Here is a 16741-nt window from a genome sequence, read left to right as displayed (position 1 = left end):
GATGGGTTGCAAACCAGCTCAAGGACAGAACTGACCTGGTCAGACATGCTGCAGCCATGGCAGACTGCAAACCAGGTACAACTGGCATCCCACAAGGCATGGTCCTGGGACCTCTCTTGTATGCTATATATGTCACATAGGTACAGACCAACATGGAAGGACTCTGTCTGAACAGGTTCGCAGAGGACTACAAACTGCCCACCATATTAGGCCCTCCAGCTGACATAAGCAACCTACAAAAGGCACACATAGAAACAGACAAGTTGTGCCACAGCCATGTCAACAAGCTAAATGCAGAATAGTATATAGTCAACCCCTGTGGAAACACAGTACATGGCCAGAAATTACCACATAGGTGTTAACCCAGTTAGTACATCAGGAGCAATAAGAGACCTGGGGACACAAGGTGATAGATATCCTGCATGTGACAACCATGTGTCTGTAGTGGTTACAGAAACATACCATATACCCACCTAATCATGAAGGTAAGCACAGCTTGGTTAGGGTAGGTCAATGTGCCTCTCCAGTCATCCATCAGCAGCCTCACAATTGTGTACAATGGCCCTTCAGGGATGTACCGTAGCAGACACCTGCAGCAACTGGAAAGACCCCACAAATACCCCACCAGGAGGATCGCAGAGCTGTAACAGATGCCATGTGTCACCTGATTAAAGAAACTGCAGCTCCACATAGTGCCATACCGCCTGGCTGGAGGTGAACTGTGCCTGATTATAGAGCCATGACCAACCTGGTATCAATGGACATTTGGCACCATGTAAACTCTGAATGCTGGTGACCTATGCAGCTGACAGGCCTGAACCCCAGCACAGACATAAACAGGACATGCTGTACCGATTGGTCCATAACCCAGAAGCTCACTCCACTCACAACTAAACTCCCACTACAGGTTATCCAGGGAGTCCCTCATTGACTGTCATCCAGAGGAATCATGATGACTGGATGGAAGATGGTAGGTGTACCCTGGATATCACCTGTATGTCACTGGTAGACAGAGGCACAGCACACTAACTGTGACATATGTCATGGCAAACACTAGTAAATGTGTGTTGAAGGACAAACACTCTCCGACTAGCATTACAAATGGACTAGGGAACATGGCCATTGTTTGTCACTGTCCACACAAGTTGTGGAATACATTAACAATGTCGGACAATCATGTACTATGCTGTCCATGTCTGAACAAAATGCAACATGGTCATATCTGCACAACTGGCCCTCAACCAGTCTGGTGTGCTCACTATAAATATTACAAGCAGTGATAGGACTGAAACCGATTATACTGTCCACCACAGTGAAAGTACTGCACCAGTACACTATATGACAATACAACTGTTTGGTCAGCAGGAAAGGATGTTGACAACTGTATGCAAACTATCCCATGGCGACCCTGCAGGCACAGCATAATGCCTGTTAGGTTCAGACACAAAGCAGTTGGGCAGTAAGAACACAACCTGATGTCCAACACTCAACTGTACATGTGAAATATAGATGTCGTCCACACACAAACACAAATGTGGTGGTCCACAGATCCCAACATAAGGAAAGGTCACACTGGGCATGCTCGCACACTTAGATAAATGAGACGTGTCAGTCAAGAAGCCATACAAACTGTGAACTGGGCATGCTCACACACTTGGCCATGTCACAGTTCAGCAGTTGCACACACATATCTGGCATTTGTATGTGTTAACACAGGAACCTCCCACAATACAGACATCTGCCCAGTGCACACAGTGAAGTTACAACAGAGACATAAGTAAAGTACTGGATCCCACTCATATGCAAACATCTTCCACAGTACACAAGTTGTTTATAGAGATAGGGAAGGCTATGGCAATAAAGACCCAGAAACAGTATATGAGCAACAGATACTTGCATCTGACAGGTAAACATATGGCCATAGAGTGCAATACTAGACTGTTGTCCCTAGGGAATACAGAAGGCTATCCACAGTGTATTTGGCGTCTGCCTCCACAGTACAGTAGGCCACTGTGCCTGTGCAAAGTTAATGCATAGATATGCTCTCCCCTGTACTGATGGATAGTAACAGATGTACATACCTCTTCACCCATAATGATGTCAGCACACTATACATATGTCAGGAGCAGAAATTATACCCTGTAATGTGAATAGTGCGCTCTGCTACTGCATTTCTCCCAAGTGTCATAACATAGTTAGGTAGGTGTTTGAATCCTGCAAGTGTTCAGTATTTGTGTGGGGGAGTAGTGTGTGCAATTCCATGTGTAAGAGAAATGTCCCTTTTGGCAACTATTACTACACAACACATGCTGCATATTCCACTGTCTAAACACTGATGATGTCAGCACCCTATAAGTACAGCAGGAGAAAACAATCCTCTCAGTAATGAAAATAGCGTGCTCTGCTACTGCATCTCTCACAAGTGTCATAACATAGGTAGGGGTTTGAATCCTGCAGGTGCTCAGTGTGTGTGTGGGGGGGAGTAGTGTGTGCAATTCCATGTGTAACAGAAATGTCCCTTTTGGCAACTTGCCAACTATTACTACACAACACATGCTGCATATTCCACTGTCTAAACACTGATGATGTCAGCACCCTATAAGTACAGCAGGAGAAAACAATCCTCACAATAATGCAAATAGAGCGCTCTGCTACTGCGTTTTTCACAAGTGTCATAGCATAATTAGGTAGGGGTTTGAATCCTGCAAGTGCTCAGTTTGTGTGTGAATGTGTGTGGGGGAGTAGTATGTGCAATTCCATTTGTAAGAGAAATGTCCCTTTTGGCAACTATTACTACACAACACATGCCGCATATTCAACTGTCTAAACACTGATGATGTCTGCACCCTATAAGTACAGCAGGAGAAAACAATCCTCCCAGTAATGCAAATAGCATGCTCTGCTACTGCGTCTCTCACAAGTGTCATGACATAGTTAAGTAGGGGTTTGAATCCTGCCAGTGCACAGTGTGTGTGTGTGGGGGGGGAGTAGTGTGTGCAATTCCATGTATAAGAGAAATGTCACTTTTGGCAACTATTACTACACAACACATGCTGCATATTCCACTGTCTAAACACTGATGATGTCAGCACCTTATAAGTACAGCAGGAGAAAGAAATCCTCCCAGTAATGCAAATAGCACACTCCGCTACTGCGACTCTCACAAGTAATTTAACATAATTAGGTAGAGGTTTGTATCCTGCAAACATCATGTGTATTTTTGTCACACAGTTTGTCCATGTGTGTGGGTTGTTGTTCCCAATATTGCACGACATACATTATATCAGTAATGTCAATGCATACATGATGTATGTGTGTGCCACCTACACATATGTACCTGTGAACTGCAAGAGTTTCCATGTCTGATGCCTGCCTCATGTGAATACATGGAATATGCATCAGACAACTTTATGACTGTGGTGTTCTGTGCAGGGGCTGCATGTGGTATGTGACTATACAGTGTGGGTTGTAGATGGTGTCATCCCACCAGCGGGGGATACATGACTGGTCTGGAGCATATAGTCCACATGTTGGTGATGAACAGGTGCAGCATGTTGTCACCTCTTGTGTGACTGGTAACAAGTTGTTCCATAGCAATGCAGGGAATGAATGCTAAGACCCATTCAGATAGGGTCTTGGAGCTAGAGTAATGCTCACACTCTATGTTTGGGTAGTCGCAGTCCACCCATATAATGGTGTTTGTAGAGACCGTCATATTCCCAGTGTTGTCAGGAAGGCCAAGTGGGTTTCCTGGGTATGGGAGGGTGGTGTGTGCCAGGCTATGAACCTGAAGGCAGTCTAACCCACTGTTAGTTGCACATGGATAGGCTCTGATGCTTTGTGCAGTGACACCAACCTGGGTGTGTGTGTATCTGAGGTGCCATTGGATACATCCCCCCTGTTCTGGTTTGGTGCATGTGTAGGGGACAACAAGCATGGTATCAGGAATGACCTGGCAGTGATGGTGTGCACCTGGGAGCCTTGTACAAGGAGTCTGTTACTGCACGGATATTGCTGTACCCCATGCTAAGGACAGTTTCCACTGCATGCATCTTGAGGTTTACACTGCTGCTGTTGAGTAGCATTTCTATTAGTGTCCTATCCTGTGTGATACCTGTGTAGGTGGCTATGTAATGTCAGCCTTGCATACAAAGGCACTATGTGTGTAGCAACAGCCTCTGCCAATATACAACGGCCCATGGGTGACAGGTGCAAGCTGTCCCAAGCAAAGCAATGTGGCTTGTCCAGCATGTAATTCCACACTGACAGGCATTGGATCCCCTTTGAATGTCACTGAAACATACGTTAATTGCAGAAACTGATCATCCTGTCTACATATTGTAGCAGCATTCTTGGTGAGGGTAACATGCTACTCAAGGTCAGGGTCATACCAGCCTGTGCCACAAGCTCAGAGAGCCCCTCTATGTCCCCTAACATGTAGTCCAGGGAGGTGCGTCAGAGGTCATACACACTGGCACAGACAATGACTGAGTCATACTTCTACATGCCTTGGAGTGACCGGTATGCTTGTGTTATGTGGTGGATCATAGTGCCCAACCGGCAGGTCAGTGTGACCTTCACCTTGTTCAGCCTGGTGAGCAGGACCTCAGTGTACCTGACGATAGAGGTACCTCATACAACTGTAGCAGGTGTGTTGTCAAGCCGTATGGCCTGTGACTGTTTGGCACACAGGCTTTGTGAGCTATGTGTCGCACGTGCTCTGCTCTGGCTTAACGTTTGCTTGTGTGTCTACTTTGCAGGTGTTAGCTGCTCAGGCAGGATGCTATTCTGTGAGTCCAATAATGTACCTGTGTGTTTCTGTGTTTGGATTGCGGTCATGGCAGGTCTATGGGAGACTGGTACTGTATTCACTGTAGTATCCCACTCCACCTGACAGGGAATGCCAGTGCTGAGTTAAGAGAGCTTAGCTCCCAGTTTGGCTATGTGATTGCATCTCTCACATGTGTTGTAAGTGTATGGGAAGGGGAGAGGGTTGTCTGTGTACATGAGGCAGCTGTAACATTGCCACATGACTCACAGATTCACCAACTGGACCTGAGAGTAGATCGACAGGTGACCTTTGCACATGCTACCATAGCATTGTGAATCCCATACTAAGTAACGACACATAGGGCCAATGGGGAACAAGGTACTCAAGGTGACTATGTGAGGGTGTAGTGCTCCTGATTTGTTAGTGCTGGCATATATGAATGCTGTCTTGAGCAAATGCGAGGTAAGTCATATGCAATGTGTTACAGGCAAGCTACATGCAAACAGGACAAACAGTGATGTTCTGTCAAGTGAGACATGGACATCAGTACAGTAAGCAATACAGATGTCACTAGGGATCCACAGAGGCACTGTAAATCTGCACTGCAGGTGGAATCAGTGTTTCAGGAACATAACAAGCAAACATGCATACAAACAAAGCTACAGTCAGCAGGCCTGTATGTAGACTATGCTACAACAAGCAAGGTGTACAACTTCCAGTAGGTAACAGTGCATATATGCAGGCACAATAAGCCTGTACCCAGACATTCACAGGTCAGATGGGCTGGGTCCAGCCACACCCCCCACAAGTGTATAGACCACGTACCTTCGTAATGTTGAATAACTGGCGTGATACCCAAGTGCTCATACCTGTAATAATACACATATCAAATAACAGACACTGAGCCCTCACTCAGCAGTTCCAGACTTAGTATGATGTATGCTACCTGTCCTGGCACCACAGTATACTTGACATGTATGGACACTCTCCCTCCTGTCATAGTTAGTTCTGTGTTTTGGTGCTGTCATGCACGGTATGAGGTGTGACCTTGTAGTGCTAGTGTGCTCTTGTGAGCCTTGAACCTGTTGTGTAGTACTGCACAAATATCAACATCCTCAAACATCCTCATTGCAGAGTCGAGTGTGGACAGCATGCAACTCGCAGTTGACATGACCATCATTGAGTATCAATATGTACATTGTCATATCCCCTGTGCTACCTATGTAGGTGGCCATCCCTTGACAGCCTCACCACCAGTATGCAAAGATGTGCAGACAGTACATTGTGGTAATTACTATGGGTGTACAAAACAATACAATGACATTCATACTGTAACTGCATCAGGCATGCTGGTATATACCCACAATGATCTCATTACGAGGTACTGTTGTCAACATCATACTATTACAACACATCTATGTAGTCGCCCTGTGCATCAGCACCATGTTAACCTGTTCCTGCACCAATTTTACAGATTGCAGGAGGTGGCACAGTTTCATCATATGCACAAGGTGTGTACCTGGTATGCCTGAGTCTGCCACTGATACAACCAATTGACATGTCTGTGTGTGTGTGTTGGTGAGGGGCAGCAGTACAAGATGGGGCAATGTTGATGCAGTATGTGCATGTATGCGGTAGCCCTAGGTGTTATCACTTTGCATGTGTGTATGCATGCACACAGTCCCACCTCATGGCTGCTATATACAGGTGTTTGTGGACAGCCACAGACTGTACCTGCCAGGTCATACAGATCACTGTCCCTGGCCACGGACCCGGTACCTGTGCCTGGCAGGGGTGCTACGGACCATATCAGGTACTAAGCCAGACTGGGTACTGTCATCAGAAGCAGGTGGTTGGTGACTGGAGACAGGTCCCTGTTGGGACTGTCCAGCGCCACGTGCACGTGGTCTCCTGGGGCAGTCTGATGACAACACAGACCCAGCATTGCTGGGGCTGCTGCTGGCACTATGTGAGCGGCCACGGGCCTGTTGTCGTCTGCGACGGCTGCCAGCTGCTGCTGTTGCTGGCATACGGCCAAGTCGACGCCTCAGTGATGGCTTACCTGCATATGTCCGGTTATGTGTGCCTATGTCATTTACCCGACGGACCAGGTCTTGCCATAGTGCAGCCCTCTCCTGTTGGTTCTGGCTGGTGCGGGATAAGAGTACTGCGAAATCCTGTATTATTATTATTATCCAATATTATATTTTGCATGCATTAGTAATTCACATACTTATGTTGTATTCCTTGTTGATGGTAGAATTTTTAGGAGTATATGTAGGTAGACAACTTTCATGTACTTCTCATTCAGCACTTTTTCTACTATACATATACATAGTCTTATTTAATATATCATAAGGTCTTACTATTTTATACTATTTTATTTTATTTTATTTTCATTTTTATTGTTCCAATCTATTCGGTTTTTAAATTGCTGTCTTTTGGTGTAATTATAGGCAGTATACACAGAGCCAGTTTTAATTAACTTGTTTATGATTATTGCTACACTGTGTACTGCTTTGCTACTATTGTATTGTATTGTATGGATTGCATTTCTACACTTTAAGAACTCCTTTAGAATTCTTTAGAACCTTAGTAATGTTTATGGATGTTTGATGTATAAGCTCTTGCTGATGGATGCATCCTGGAACTCATTCATTTCGGAGTGTGGTTCTTTAAGAAATAACATGGGGTCATGTGATCACTGGTGCCAAAATTTGTTTAAATAGGGCAGTTATACTTGTAAATATGGTTCTGAGGAAGTCTGATGTGTTGCAGACGAAAGCGCTTAACCATACGTTTTGTTGCTCAATTGGTACATTTTTTGTATTAATAAAATTGAAGACTTCAGTTCTCTTGCTGTCCGAGCCTTTGTGGATACGTGGTGCTGACGACATCATCGGATTGTTTTTATTCAGTTGGATTTTCTATTTTTTCTTCGTGGTTGTTTCATCCAGATGGAGTCGAACGACGTTTCCCTGGCTTCATTGGACAGAGATGAGTTGGCCACACTTCGTTCGGAAGTGACAGCGCTCCAAACCGACGTTAGCAAACTACTTACGTTGGTTAGTAAGTTAACCGAAGCTATCAATGTAGGAGCTACTGTGGTGAGTTCACCGGTGAACAATAACTGTGTGCCAGTCCGTACGAATATGTCTCCTACAAATTTGACGAATGATACAGACGCTATTCCCAACGGACAGGGGCAGAGTTTTGAACCACATACGGACTGTTTACCTGCTAAAGTTCCCGCTGTGAGAGACATTAATTTGTCACCGGAGGCGGATTTTACATTTGACTTCAGCCTCTTTCATTCAGACAACGAAAACAGACGCATTGGGACTAAGCCAAAAACCAGAGAAGGTTGTAGGACTTACTCTAACATCGTGAGGAGAAATGAAGTTGTTAAAGGTACTGATAATAATTTAGCTATATCTGATACAGTACATGGCTTAGATCGCATAGGCCATGGTGCTCATTTCAACACTAAGAAAAGTTGTAGCAACATTGATGTATTTTTAAATGTTGAGGTCATTTTTAAAAATGATGACCTGAGAAATTAACAGTTTAATCAACATGGAAAAAATTGTAGCACAACAGTGTACAATATAAAGACTAACATTTTACTACTTGGAAAAAAGTTAATCCAAGTTAAAAGCATTAAAACTGACAGTGCATATTTAAAGCAGTGTTTAAATTTAAAAATTGTGCCGAAAGGGATAAGGTTTTTCAAACTCCCTTTAGGTATAGAATACAGTAATGCTAATATGACTGACTTTAACAGTATGTTTGATGACTTTGGTTTTGTATATATGAAAAAATTGTTGAAATACAATGAGTTGAAGGTTGTGGACCTTACTAAAGATATTGAAAATTTAAATGAAGATATCATTATGGATGTTAATTTTGATCAATGGGGTGATTTGTACCACAAACAGTTTTCCATTGCGGAAAACAAAACTATGCTTATATACAATAGAAAACTTAGAAAGATAGATAGGGACGCACTTTGTTACAAAAATAACAGGGCTTATGTTTGGCCCAATGAAAATAGGAGGGGATCCCGGTACCAGGAGAGACATTATGAGGTTAATGACCGAATGGACAGGAACAATTATGAAACGAATTTTCAGGGGGGGGGGTTCTTCCCTGCCCCGAAACAACACAGAAGGTAACACTACCAGTGAGAAGGTCCACTGATAGAGGGTTATTAACATCAATAGGTTCTGAGGATTTTGTAACTATACATGAAGGGAGTGTGTCCTCTCATATACCTATTAGTACAACTTTATGTGCGGAATTTCACCCTAACAAACAGATTATTCATACATATAATGGATTCAATGTGTTTAATTACACTGACATCAAGGTTGAGCAGGAATGTTTTACCTTATTTAGTAAGGGTATGAAATTCATACCGACCAGCCAGTTTAATATCGTGGATACTATTAAAGAAGTAAAATTTTTTAGTCGTAGGCTCAACTTATCATTCCTATTTGATAACAAAGTACAGGACAAGAGTAAGAATGGTATTTACAACAAAAGGTTAACTAGGAAGAGTGTATTTGTCCCCAACTACCATCCACAAGTGTTACATTATGAGAAATTAGTATGCAAAGATTTATACAAGTTGTATAAAGATATTAGAACAAATAGGGACTATGCGAACATATTTATTGACAATTTGAATGCAGACGAGAGGAAGTGTCTTCAACATCTTAGGGATAGCCCTCACATTAGAATTATGAAACCCGACAAGGGTGGAGGAATAGTTTTATACAACATTTTAGATTACAATAGTGAAATTTTTAATATTTTATATTCCTCTGGGAACTATGACGCCATTTCAACTAACCAAGTTAACATTGGTTACAAAAGAATAGACCTGGCCATTGAGGAATATTTGTTGGACAATAGAATTACAAACGAAATTTACCAATTCATTCGAGTTGAATTTCCCAAAATGGCCAAGATCGTAGGCATCCCAAAAATACATAAGAACTTGGAACACCCTCCATTTAGACCTATAATTTCTGGTTCCCAGTCTAAGACTTTTAGGATAGGGGTGACCATAGATGAATGGACAAAGCATGTGTACCAGAGGGTTCACCACTTAACTAAAGATTCATGGGATTTTTTGGGAAAACTTACACCTGACCTATGGAGAGAGGACTTCATATTTCTTACTATTGATGTAATTGACTTGTTTTCAAGTATTCCTAGAGACATAGGCTTGGAATTTTTTCATAACAGCTTGTGTAAATTTTCCACTTTAAGTAGTGACAGGGTAAATTTAATTGTCGACATGATGGGGTTAGTCCTTGACCATAATTATTTACAATTTCAAGGTGAACTGTTTAGACAAACGAAGGGGGTAGCCATAGGCGCATCGTGCGCCCCGATTTATGCTAACATGGTTATGTTGGAATGGGAAATGGAGTACATTTTCAAAAGTGAATTTTTTAACAAAATTAAGTTGTACACCAGGTTTTTGGACGATTTGTTCATACTATGGAATGGTTCCACAGATGAGATTACTAAATTTATGGATTATATTAACAACACCACAACTTTTTTGAAATTTACACACTCAACTGACAAAGTAGGGATTCCATATTTAGACACCTACATTGGTAATAATGGGAAGAACTTTATGTCTAGGATATACAGAAAAAGTACCTTTTCTAATGACTATCTCAGTTATGGTAGTAACCACCCTCCCCACATCTTTAGCAATGTATTCAAAGGGCAGTGCATTCGTGCTGCCCGTATGTCTTCTGACACGGAAGTTATGGAAGCAGAATTGACAGCTATTTATGGTATGTTTGTGAATAGAGGTTATCCTAATGATATGTTAGACAACATTATGCTTTATGTCAAAGGTGAATGGGGTAAGAAATATAAACCACTTTTAGGTGTCCCATTTGTCAACAAAAATAGAAATGAAGGGACATGTGATAAGCTTGTGTGTGTGATTAGATTCAATCCTTATTCTAATTTAGTTAAGGAAATTTTAAATAAGTATTGGGATATATTAACATTGCATGAGAATGAGGGTGGACATGTGGACAAACATCCTAGAATAGTATACAAAACAGCGTTGAATTTGAAACATTTATTTGAGCAAGGAAGGGTTTATAAGAATCAGGCCAGAGGTACCTCCAGGTGTGGATCATGCAGACAATGTAATTATATAAACACTAGTAAAGTTATAAAATTAAATAATGTTATGAAAACACATATAAAAGGCTGCATGGGGAATTGTAATACCCAGAGAGTAGTCTACCTTGCTACTTGCATATCCTGTTCAGCTTACTACATAGGTAAAACTGAAAGAAAGTTTAAAACCAGGATATACGAGCACCTATACAAGATTAAAAAGAAAGATATGAACAATGCTTTGAGTAGACACATTTGTGAGAAAGGAACCAACCACAGTTTTAGGTTTGCTATTATAGACCAAATTGGTATTGGTAGTAGTGAAGGTAACTGGAAGAATAGACTATCAGCATTGGAAAGTAGATGGCAGACCCTTTGTGACGCAACAACTAACCCTGGGCTAAATGATTTTATAAGTATAAAACCCTTCCTACAGTTAAACACGTGAAAACATTTTAGGTCATTTATGTATTTTTAGAGTTTTAGATTTTTAGAGTTTTAGAACGCCACTTAACTACATATTTTGGAAGTGAGCACGTATTCATATATTTATTTATTTATTCATTTATCTATTTATTTATATATCTATCTATTTATTCATTAATTATTTATTAATTATCAATTAATTATTATCAATTATCTATTTATAATGATTCATATATTGTTATATATTATTCTACATTTTGTATTTCATTAAGCAACATATAAAAGTACTATATTAAAGTACTATTTATAGAAGTATAGTTTTGATTTTAACATATTATTAATCCTCTATCCATGTATTATGGGTTATGTGACACTCTTTTCATCCTAGGAACTTCATTATTTTGTATTCAATCAAATCACAATATTATATTTTGCATACATTAGTAATTCACATACTTATGTTGTATTCCTTGTTGATGGTAGAATTTTTAGGAGTATATGTAGGTAGACAACTTTCATGTACTTCTCATTCAGCACTTTTTCTACTATACATATACATAGTCTTATTTAATATATCATAAGGTCTTACTATTTTATACTATTTTATTTTATTTTATTTTCATTTTTATTGTTCCAATCTATTCTGTTTTTAAATTGCTGTCTTTTGGTGTAGTTATAGGCAGTATACACAGAGCCAGTTTTAATTAACTTGTTTATGATTATTGCTACACTGTGTACTGCTTTGCTACTATTGTATTGTATTGTATGGATTGCATTTCTACACTTTAAGAACTCCTTTAGAATTCTTTAGAACCTTAGTAATGTTTATGGATGTTTGATGTATAAGCTCTTGCTGATGGATGCATCTTGGAACTCATTCATTTCGGAGTGTGGTTCTTTAAGAAATAACATGGGGTCATATGATCACTGGCGCCAAAATTTGTTTAAATAGGGCAGTTATACTTGTAAATATGGTTCTGAGGAAGTCTGATGTGTTGCAGACGAAAGCGCTTAACCATACGGTTTGTTGCTCAATTGGTACATTTTTTGTATTAATAAAATTGAAGATTTCAGTTCTCTTGCTGTCCGAGCCTTTGTGGATACGTGGTGCTGACGACATCATCGGATTGTTGTTATTCAGGTATCTGCACATGTCCATGTGATGGCCTCTGCACCAGTTGTTAGCCAGCATTTACTAATTGCATGCAGCCTGTTGTGTAGTGATTGCAGTTCTCACTGTGATTACAGGACAGTGCTATAAAAAGGTCTGTTAGGTAGGCGTAGCCCTTTCAGATTATCAGGGTGGGGACCATGCTGGTTTGCTGTGGACACTGTTCTGTGAGTGTAATGGTTGGTATGTCTCTCATATTTCAGGCTGTGTTGTAGACACTGCAATGCATGTTGTTCTGTAAGCTGAGTATTCCTTCCTCCAGTGTCCACTTCTCCGTGTGTATGTAAACTGACACCTACGACTAGTAATACTGTGTATATGGGTATGTGTGCTTTCCTGTGGGGATTGTGGTGTAACTGGTATATAGCAGTGGCTCTTGCAATCTGTTGCTATGGCTTCAATATTTGGTCTTTACATTCACTCCTTGTATGCCTGCTAGGTGTCTTTCCTGTAATGTGTTGCTATGGTTTTCCTATTTTCCATTTACATTCACAGCTTGTAATGCTTGCTAAATCTGTTTGGGCAGCAATTCCCTATGTGTTTGTTGTGGTAGGGTGTTACTGCATGCAGTGTGGTCTGGCCATGGTGTGGGCCTTGACACTTACAAGGGTATTTGATCATGCTGCTGAGCAGGCCTCAGATACTCTCAGGTGCATCTTTTATCAGCCTCATGGAATGGTACATATCAGTGGGATACTCCAATAACATATTCTGATATTCTGCAGTTGTGAGTGTGGGTTATTTCAAGCATATGTATTAGTACACATTTGTGACGTGCAGGTGGTGCATACCTTCAGTCATTCACAGTTACCATTGCATGTGTAGTTACACCTTTCTGCCTACTGTTAGTACATTTGACAGGGTGTCAGTGGGGCACAGTTGACATTTGTTTTCACATCAGGGACATCCCTGTAACTCAGTCACAGTTGCTATGTCTGATCTCTTAACTATTCAACTATGGCAGTGTTTATCCTGCTCTGAGTATGTGTTTGGCTTGCCAGATGCTACTGTGACATTATTTCCTAGTAGCTACCAACTAGCATGACTGTTTCTCATCACACAGTACTATTTTACAAATCCACCAGATTTGATAGTAAATATACATGACATGTTTTGTGCACTAGACTTGCTATATTCCCTTTACATTACTTCCTACTATTTTATGATATATTTCTTTCAGCACAATGTTCTTGTATAGCAGTTATGGCTTAGTGGTAAGTCATGCAGACTAGTGTTTCCAAGGTCCTGGGTTCGAGACTGAGGGAGGTATTTTATTTTGCTGCTGAGAAAACTACAGGCCTTGTCATTCAGAGTGACTAAGGCACTTTTAAGCAGTTGTAAGCGGGTTAGCGCTGGTTTGTGCGGAGCTCACGCATGCGCACTGCCGCTTAGCTTCATGCACACACGCTTAGCTAAGCGCACATAGGCTCACTCCTGCTTACTACTGCTTAAAATTGCTTACTCTTGCGCACACCTGCGCTATTTCCTTTTAAAGAAAAGAAAATGGGGAGATAGGAAAGTGGTGAAAAAGGGGGCACAAAGAGGGTAGGACAGTAGGAAAACAAGCTTGTGTTTTGCAGGAGGGGTATAGGAAAGGCCCATAGCTGCCCATTTCTTCATCAGCAATAGCTGTGCATATGTTTGCAATTTGGTGTGAAATTTGAAACCTTCCACCCCTGAGAGAGGTGTGAGGACAACAATAATATTTGTTGTACAGCCAATTGTAATTGCCAGTTTACATGTCCAGCAGACATGTGTGCAAAATGGGCAGCTATGTATGGGGCGTAATTTTTTTGTGGGTACAGAGTGCCCTTTTTTTTTTTCAGGTGAGAGTGGTATGTCAGGTACAGGAAGTTGGTATAGCTGGGGAGGTAGGTAGGGGAGGTTAACAGACAAGACAAACAAGACGCATATAGGGGTGGTGTATGACACATGTGGGGGGTTACACAATTGATGGGGACAGATGTTTGGATATCTCGAGCCCATGAGCCCACAGATGGCAACAGTGGAACTGAGATCCCCACCCATGAGCAGTTGCCACTGTGCCTTCACTGCCCAGGATGGGGCTGTGCTGGGGGCTGTGTAGGATGGGCAGCAGGCACACCCGTGAGTTGTGCCACCCATGCCTCAAGCTGGAGTAGGGGCCTAAGCACAGCGTGCCGGATCTCCCTACGCACCACAGTCTGGACACTATGGAGGGTGAGTGGATGTTCTCTTCCAGCCACACTTGCAGTGGGGGGACAAGCCCCATCCCCTGCAGCACTTCCACCCACAGGTGGCACAGGGCCACTGGTGGAGGGTCTGGCCTGGGCACTACTGCCAGGTGCACTCGTCAGCTGAGGTGGGATAGGTGGGTCTGCTGGAACCCGCCTTCCCTGTCATCCTATGTTTTGCATTATTTACTGACAGTTTGGGTTAGTAACGTGCAATACTATTCACAATTAGTTGTAACAGCATGCATTAGTATTCCCATTAACCAAACACCCATAAATTCAAGCCGTTGAACAGCAAGCATAACACATGCATAATTTGAACAACAGTACACGTTCCAACAACATGCAGGGTTGAGTGATGGCAACAGGCCATCAGGTTTGGATATATGAACAGGGCACATGCATCAACGTACATGCAAATATGTATGAACCAACAGGACAATTGTCCAGGGGAGTTAATTGTGAATACACATACCCATTTCACGTGGAATGGATTATTTGTGGTTATAGGGTAGGGTGAAGAAATATTTCATTAACAACTTCAAATACCTATACATATGCTGTACATTTCTACTAGCTGCAGATATATACACACTACAGGTCTGACTACAGTTTTCTATGTGACAACTTATGCATGTTGGTGATAGGAATGTTACTGCTACATCACTATACAATTCATTTTTATTCATACACATTCATATCTGGCTCTGTTCAGCTACATCATCCTGCTACATTTGCTTTATATGGCTCTAGACAACTGTGGATGTTTGGTATTTCATACAACCATACTATCTGCATATTGCAAACTGAGAGCAACATATCCAGATGTTGGAACACACATTCCAGCTTCAGTACTTTTTTCAACACATGTTGCTGTTTGGTCGTGCCTGTCACATTCATTTCATTCTGTACTGACTGCAGTATACTTTATTCAGGAGTTATTACTACTTTATTGGTGGATTCATACCTCTTTCTCACACTCTCACTTGTTTTATTTTTACAATTCAGGATGGTACTTAATTCTAGGCTTTATTGACATGTTTTACTTAGTTATGACAATCCTTTCCAACAGTCTCACTTGTGTCATGTTTCAGAATTTAAACAGGGATATATTTCACACGTGTTTTACTCAGCTTGTGTAGCTGTACTTTTCAGCCTGCTGCAGGTTATGTACTATTATATTACAGGTGGAACATCTTTATTTCAGACTTGTTTCATTTTTATTTTTGGATTACAGGCTGCATCACACTTATGTAATCAAACAATACTAGCAAAATCTCTCTTACACTGTTACTTGCACTTTTTATTAATAAGTGACTACACTGCACTCTTTTGCAAGCTGTCATACTTATATTTTTTTTACAGTTACAGGGAGAGAATTACTAACCTGCCTTGTGGCGCAACTGCACAAGCCTATCGGCATAGGCTCGATGATTCGCAGAACGGACACCTGCAGCTGTAATATAAATGAAGTAATATTGTAATACACATTTCCATAATATCAGCTAGGTTAATTTCTTACATAAATAATTACATGTAACTTACTCAGTAGTGGGGCATTGGGCATTTGCTGGGCCTCCTGGATCCAATGGTTCAGTTGGTCCTGCATCTGTCTCTTCAGGTCTGCATGGTGGTGACGGACCTGTTCACCAGTCCTTGATATTCCTGTGGCACTGGTGAGATCATGTGCCAACCGGTCCCACGCCTCAGCCCTATATGCTCCCCACAGGACCTGGCACTGCATGAGTTGGGCCTCATGATCATGGACGAGGAGCCAAACCATATATTTGGACTCCTCAATGCCCCACTTCTGTGCTTGGAAGCAACTACCCTCTCCTACACCTACCATCCTGACTGCAAATCGGTTCCACAATCAGTTATGCTGTGTATTCCCGCCTATGGGGCTTATATGTGCCATTTTTCCCACACTTATCTGTGATTGGCCATTTTGGAATTGTATCAGCTTCACAAAACCTGCTTTGTCATGCTTCTTTTTGCATT

This window comes from Protopterus annectens, chromosome 4.part0 (genome assembly GCF_019279795.1).
Source record: "Protopterus annectens isolate FY-2018-M chromosome 4.part0, PAN1.0, whole genome shotgun sequence".
NCBI lineage: Eukaryota > Metazoa > Chordata > Ceratodontiformes > Protopteridae > Protopterus > Protopterus annectens.
The sequence above is the reverse complement of the archived record's forward strand: the minus strand, read 5'-3'. Positions refer to the sequence as shown.